Below are 7,941 nucleotides of genomic sequence, written 5' to 3' on the forward strand. Positions count from 1 at the left end.
GGCGGGGGGGAGCCCTGCGGATGGGGACGGGTGGCAAGGGCTTTGTGGCCAGCAGCGGGGTGACCCTGTGCCGGCAGTGCCGGGGTGAGCGGAGCCGAACAGGCTCTGCCTCTCGGTTGCGGGGGAGTGTTGGGAAAACCGCACCCAAGCAGAGCAGCCGGGAGAGAGAAGGACATTTTGTTGTGAAGGGGTTTTTCTTCTTCTTAGATATTTTTGTTTTTCAAGCTGCATTTCTTTGAGAGGCTTTGTGGACAGTGTGGGCAGAGCCAAGTGGAAGGAATTTAAAGGGAGAAGCCAGCTCAGGGTCATAGCCCGATACGCGGATATAAACCAAACAATTGCTGCTGGTACGAAGCAGATCCCCAGGGCCGGCGCGGGGCCGCAGACGTGCGGCGTGGGATGGCTCGGGGGGGGCGGGGGGGGGCGGCCGGCGCAGGCAGCCAAAACAAGGATGAAGGCACGAGATGGACCTGCATGGGGAGGCGAGGTGGGGCGGAGACCCAAATAACAAGCCTGACTCGGCTGTTTTGGTCTTGGCCCTTAAGCTGGGGAGGGAGTTTCTGGGCAGGTTTCCAGCGGGGGCAAGGGGAACCCGGGAGAGAGCAGCTGAGGGAACATGGGCCGAGGAGGGAGAACATTCAAGCCAAGAAGCCTTGCAAGGAAAAGCAGTCGTTTGCTCTGTTGCCTTCACATACAGTGAAGACTTTGCCAGTGAGGGGTCTGATGCTCTGTCAGGCTATTACGGCTTTAGTAAATGAAACCTGGGAGGCTGGATTGCTTTTCTCTGGCTCCGTGTGTAAGGACGTTAGTGCCGTTTCGTAGTCACCTCTTCTCTGGCACCTGCTTCTTTCTAGCTCATGCACAGCTGGGTTAGAAAATAGCCATCGTCAGGAAGGAAGACTACACCGCAAGGAGCTGTAGCTGAGTTTAGTACAGCTTCGGGCTCCTGTGTGCGTGGCCGGAATTTGTTCTCACACTGTTTTTATCCTAGGGATGCTCCAGACACAAATGTCTTACTTGCTTCTTACTCTTTCTACTGATGCTTTGGCAACGTGTCCCTCACCTCCGAGGAGTCTTTCATTAGGTACACGTGGGATCAGAGTCAGACCTCCGGAACCGCAGGGTTGCAGTCTTCATGAGGCTCAGCAAGAAGGCTATTTTAAAAATGGCTTGAAGGTAATTTGGGAGAGAAGGAAATGCCTTTCCTGCGGAAGCCGGCCAGGTGGGCAGCGCTGCAATTGGAATTTCCCGTGCCACAGACCATGCGTGAGTACTGCTCGTGCCACTGCGACCGTGTCCCCCTCGTGCAGCGGGGGACATTGCACTCTGGCTTGAGGCGACCACCACGCACCTTTTCAGGCCTCCCAGCCAAAGCAGGTGGTGCTGTATGGGGGAAGTTTTTCTGGCACGACCATACGTACACTAGAAATTGGACTGAGACCACGAAGTTCACTGTGGATCAGAGCTGCATTTTGCAGCAGTGATGTAGAAGTTAAAGAGATGCAGTCTCTTGAGCCATCTGGCTCCCTATCACTATTTTATCTTTCTCGAGTGCTGTGAATGTTGAGGCCCTGTTCTGGTGTAATGGCGTTTCAAATAAATCAACACCCAGTTTGGATTATGCAACCACGAAGCAAAGAAACACGAGGCGCAATGCAGAAAGTCCTTCCCAGCAAAAGGTTTCTGATGACATTTATGGGAATAGGTGGCTCAGGGGCTTCAGGGGAAATTCCAGATGGATGGGAAAGTAGCAGTGATACAAAAAACCCCTGTGGAGGGTGGGACCAGGGGCACATGGTGAACCACCAAAGATGTGGTTATGAGATCAGACGGATGGTCTGGGGAAAGTCAGCAGAGATGTGTGGAAACCCAGTGGGCAGCGAGCAATGTGATGCTGAGGCGAGCATGAGATGGGAAGGGTGTGGTAAGGCAAACTCCAAAAGACCAAATGCTTGCTTAACGCCAGGAAAAGAAGCAGGTCCATCCTAATGATGTCAAGAGAACACTCCATGCTCTGGGTTAGTCATGCTCTTAAGTGCTGGGCTGAACCTGGGCTGTGCTTGACCCTGCCTCTCCATCCTTCAGAAAGCCAGGGCTGAGTAAGACCACACATCACACCGCACACCTCCGGAGGGAAGTGATTAAGCCATGAATAAGAGATCCACCAGCTGTTGTGTTTTTGTGCATGTGCATATGCCGTGGAAGTACTGCAAACAGCTAAACCTCGGGCCAAGAGAGCCTGGGACCAAAGGTGAGACCTCCACGAAGGACCATGACAACAACTACAAGACTAAAAGCATGAGCAATGGAAACGGACACCATGCTAGAGTGGATTTTTGAATTTGGCATCTTAGTTTTAAACACAGGATAGAAGAGTATTTTTCAAATCCTTCTCATTAAGCAATGCTCCCAACTCCCATTTCAGCTGGAGTTGAACATGCACACCTCTTTGATGCCCTTGGGAATTTCTACCTAACTTGAGTACCAGCCCTACAAAGGCGGGTGGGGTTTTTTTTGGTAGAAGTCTATGGTAGCTGGCTTTAGATTTGGCCCTTCCGTGTTTCTGAATGGCTTTCATGCCTGGCCACGGAATATTTTTTAAGTCATTGATAATTGCATTACAGGACTAATCCCCAAAGATTTCTACCACTGACTTCTGTAAAAGCAGGATTTTACACTGGGTGTTGCTAGAGGCGCATGTTTTCCCCGGAGGCTTTGGACTTGGACATAGATCTACCAGTTATGTTTGTTGTCTGCATTCAGAGTAGAAATGGACCAGGCACTCAAACAGCATCAGTCCTTGATCTGGCTTTTTTCACTTCCACAGCAGCCTCTGAGAGCATCCAGAGCTGAAACGGTGACGTCCCCAACCAGCAGCCCCCAGAGCACTGCCCCCAGCCTGCCGACACGCACCGGCCGGAGGAGCAGCCCGTTGCGCCGGGGATGCCGGGTGCGTTGGAGCAGTTGGGGCTGGCTGGCTGGAACTCATCTCCTCTGGCACCCACGGAAACTGAAATGAGACTGAAAAGCTATGGCAAAAGATGGAGAAAACAAAGAGACGGAGGCGACCTGGAAACCACAAACTGGGGAAAAGATGGGCAGGAACAAGGCAAAAATGCAGTGAGAAGAGGAAAGTGAGAAAAAGTCATAGCGAAGGAAGAGGAGTAATAAACCCTGGGATACAAACAGAAGCAGTTTAATGTTTGTATGCGTTGTGGCTGGGCCGTTGCCCGCGGTATTTAACTTCACAAACGAACCCAGCCATTATGCAGCGAACGATCGCTAATGCAGCAGATGCAGCCAGACACACGTAGGAGTGTGTTAATGTACGACCTGATGTAAAAAACACCTGCTAGTTTGGCAGGGTGTCTCGGGAAGGATACATGTGGCTCATGTGATTGTGCGGTATTTACAAAGGTATCTGTTGCTTTCTCATCGCCCCACGTGTAATTCCCATTTGCCTTCACGGGAGCTTCACACGGTGACGGTGTAGCAGAGACGCTGGGCTGAAGTTAAATGGAGCTGGTCCCATTTACACTAGCAGAGAAGCTGACGTCTTAAATGTTCTTTTTTTTTTTTTCCATCTGAAATATCTAGGACATGGAGAGGAATTCTCTCTCTACAATACCTAGGCTCCAAGGCTGCCTTGTTTACAATGGCTTAAGCTTTTATAAGCCTGAAGGAATTGCACTGATGCCACGAAGTCACATGGGGAAGAGGCACTTTTGGAAGATTGTAACAGTGCGGCCCGCCTTGTCCTAATCCCCGGTGCCACACCACTGAAACAGATGTGTGCTGTTGCTGAAGTCTTAAAAGGGGCTGACACACTCTCCTGGTATCAGATGTTCTTACAACCCAAAGACCAGGCTGGTACCGGGCCACTTGGCTGCAGCGCGGGGCTGGAGCATCCCCGGGACGGGAGGCTCTGACTCACATGCGGCGAGCAAACAGCTGCGGCGGTTTGAGCTCTTACCCCCCGGCTGTCTGTCTGTCTGTCCGGGCTCTCTGTAGGAGGCTACCCGTGAGCAGAGCTGACCGAACGGGACGCACGCCTGGACCTCAGCTGTCCCAGCTCAGGGCCCAGGGGATGCACGGGGAGGGCAGATGGGGAACTGGTGAGGCTGCAGCCTGGGCACCGCCGCCTCCGCCATGAACCGGGGAGGCACCTCTGGCACAGGGGCAAAGCACGAGGGAGGGAACACCACGGACTGTCCCAGAAAAACTCATTACAGCTCATTTTGCTAGGACCCTCAGCAAACAGGTTTCTTCTCTGCTTCCCCATTGCTCCGTGGAATCTCTTTCCCAGAGTTTGCCCACCTTTGCCTCTCTCCTGACCCAGCTGTCCTTACTGGAGCTCCGGCGTCTCCCACTTCCCACCTGCCCCCCAAGGTGCATGCACAGGAGAAAGGCTCCGGCACAGGTAGCCACGCCACGGGAGCGAGCCACATGGCACAACACAACCCACTGCCTTGCATTTTGCTCTCGGAGCTACAGCCAGCCCCAGCAGATAGCTGAGACACAAAGCAGGGATGCAGAGAGCTGTCCTTTTATCCCCTGCCTCTTGGCTTGCTTCTTGGCATTTTAAACCTTTTCTGCTCACCTTTCTCTTTTCAGGTTTTCTCCTAGCCCCCAGGATAACTGCACCAACACAACCCACTGCCTTGCATTTTGCTCTCGGTCTCGCAGTCGCCACTTTAGTTTGCCTTTTCCCAGTTTCATGAAAGAACGCAGTGGCATGAATAACAGGATTATTTATCATCCTCTCCCTCCCCTTCCAGGATGACTTGCTGTTTATGGAAAGCACTGGAGTGCAGGAGAGATCGTGCTACAGTTAAACAGACAATGCTTAAAGGGCCATTGCCCGTGCTCTGGTTTAACATTGGATTTCTCACTGATTTCCAAGAAAGAAGTTCTGTATCCAGATCCATGGGTACAGCACCACAAATGGCTGCTGAATGGTAAACGAACGCTGCATTCAATAGGACGGAGAAGATCGTTCTGCACGTCACTTTTTGCAAGAACCACGAAATTCGCTTTTGGTGTAATTGCCGGGTACGTGTCCCCTCTGTAGCCAGAACATGCTCCCAGCAGACACACCATGGTGGCTAGCAGGTGACTGACCCAGCTACGGCATCTGCATGTGACACAGCCAAAATGCTGTGACCGCTGTGCGCTTCTAGGAGGTCTGTTGGACCTGGAACGTGGCAGGACAACCCCAAAACTTGTCCTGAGGTGGTGGGTGGCTGCAAAAGGAGCTTTGGGAAGGGTCGCTCCCAGCTTCTCATCTGCAGCTTGGCCACAGTCACACGGCAGGTTCACTACGCAGCTTCGCTACGTCCGCTCTGCATTTCTGATTACCGATGTGCCTTGTGGTTATACAGGATTTTTATCAGCTTTTGGTGAGAAATTGCCCAAGTACAAAGTATTGAGAATAAGCAGCTGGAAAGCACTGAATCCCCTGGGAATTTCTGCTGGGAACAGAAGACACAACTTGGGTTGCCTGCTCTGGTCTGGCCACCGCCATCAGTGGGTCTGTGCGTAACAGCGTGCCTCGAAAGGGTGGAAGCGCTCCGAGAGGACTGGCTTTGGGGGGACTTCGTTAGCACGGGCTCCACGAAACACTGGGGACTTCACGTGTGGTCCTTTGCTCTGAGACCACGTGAGGAACAGGCTGCTGTACTTCTAGATGTAAGAAAATGAAAAGAAAAATGTACAGAACTCTACACTGGCCTTTCCATTTTAAAAAAAAAAAAAAAAAAGCAAAAAAAAGCGCAAGGCAATCCTTCTATTTGCTCTTCTCCTTCCCCTGTATTAACTGGGTTTCTGTGACAAAAAGGGTCAGAAATTCAATTAGGAAACTTCACAGCCATTACAAACATCTGCAGTTCAAAATAAATTAGCGATTCCGCTACAGCAGCCTTCGGATCTCCTTCGTCCTTTGGGTACTGCTGGATCCCGCAGTCTCTGGTGTGTGCAGAGCTGAAAATGTGTGTATCCTTCTCGTGAGTTTTTATTGTAAGGGAGGGAATCTCACAGGAGAAATGTGTAATGTTGTAAGAGCAACAAGGTTGCATGGATACAAGAACACAAACGGGGCGGCTCGCACTTTGAGAATATGAATTCTTCGGAAGAACAACTATCTCACTGTGTTTGGATGGAGCTTAATAAAATGGACTGCTCCAAGCTAGGCCTCTCCAGGCTTCCAAGCTACAAACAATGAAGAATAATATCACAATTTTATGGTACTTAGCGTGGCTGAGTTACATCCTGGATGGTCTCCACAGAATCACTGCGACTGGCTTTGATTTGAGTCAGAGGAGAAGAGCTTTACACCCACGTCGCTGAGGAGACATGAGCACACCACGCACAGGACCCCGGGGGCTGAGCCCCGGGTGCCTTGCTTTCATTTACAGCGCGTATCAGCGTACCTTAAGCTGGGCTGGTACTTTTACAGTTATTCAGCTGGATGAACTAAGTATTACTGACAAAACACAGTTCATTTTGAATAGTTTTATCCACCAAGGCAGGGGATAGCCCGCGCTCGCAGCAGCTCCATTGTCCCATAGGCGTGGAGAGCAGGGAGCAACTTCATAGACCCACTAAAATAGCGGCCCGTGCTGGTATGCAAGTGCCCCGGTTTAATGCCTAAACATGGTATCTTGCTACCCAGGCTGGCAGGACTGCCAGTGCGTACTCCAGCCCTGAAGGTGAACTGTGTGTCACGGCTCCCGCAGCGGGGAAGGGGCCCTCTCTCCTGGCTATGGAACCAAAGCGTTTCTCCAGGGAGAGTTGGGGCCAACCCCTGCTGAAGCCAAAGGGGCAGCTTTGGGGGGAGGATCCGCTCTCGTGGGGCCCTGCCCCATGCACAGGAGGGCAAAGCATCCCCAGGAATAGCGTGGCTTTAAGTGTCCACCCATGAAGGTGACGCGGGCCGTGGCTACGCTCTGTGTTCCGGGGCAGGGACCTGACAAATCTCTCCCCAGCCCCTTCTGATCACTCCACTTAGCTGAAACCTTGTAGCCGATTTGCATCTTATGACTATTTAAGAAAATCATCAACCGTGAAAGCAGCTGGAAAGCTGCACCAACAAAAGTTTCAAAGAAAACAAAGCTCAGCCAGAAGGACGAAGCCAGTGCAAGGATCCAAAAGGAAGAGCTGGAAAAGGAGAAAACACCGTTTGTAGGTGTACCAGCTGGAATTATAACTGCCTTGCTTGTTCTCCTTGCAGCTTTCCTTGTTGCTCTTTATGGGCCAAGTTTCGGGAAAGAGAACGGTTTGCCTGCCATCAGTGCTTTCTGCAGTTGTCATCTGGTGCCTGTAGCATTTGAAATCCAGTGCCTGTACTTCACCGGCACCTGCGACAGCTTTGTGCCTGTTCCCGTAGGCAGGCAGCAATCGAGCTGCGGAGCGGGAAGATGACATCCCCCCCGCACCCCCGGCCCCCTGCCCCTCTGCAGCCACAGGCCAAAAAAATGTTCAAAACCAGAGAGAAACCACCCAAAGTGGGTGAGCTTCCTGTTTAGCTTTCTGGATTTTATGTTCTCAACTTTTATCCTTCGAATTACAGTGTGTGGCACTGATGCTGAACGGTGCGGGTCCCAGTTGCTGAGAGTGTTTCTTAGGGTCGCTTGCTGGAGCCAGGGCTCTCGGCTTGTGGTCCTTTTTCGGCTGCGGTGGCGGGATGCATCCCGCGGAGCACACCGAACCACTTCGGCCAGCCCCAAAGAGCCACTGCAATAAAAGCAGGCCAGCCTTCCAAAAAAAACCCACCCCCAACCCCCTTACCTGAACACATTCTGTTTGGTTAATTTTAACATGATTAACAATGAGGCAAAATTCCTGCTAAAATCAAGTCTGAAAAAGACTCAGGCAGGTTTCCCAAGGCTCTCCCAGCAGGAACGTGGCTGCAATGAAATGAATGCTCCTTGAAGTCCCAAGCCA

Source organism: Egretta garzetta, unplaced genomic scaffold (genome assembly GCF_000687185.1).
Source record: "Egretta garzetta isolate BGI_Z169 unplaced genomic scaffold, ASM68718v1 scaffold57, whole genome shotgun sequence".
Classification (NCBI taxonomy): Eukaryota; Metazoa; Chordata; class Aves; order Pelecaniformes; family Ardeidae; genus Egretta; species Egretta garzetta.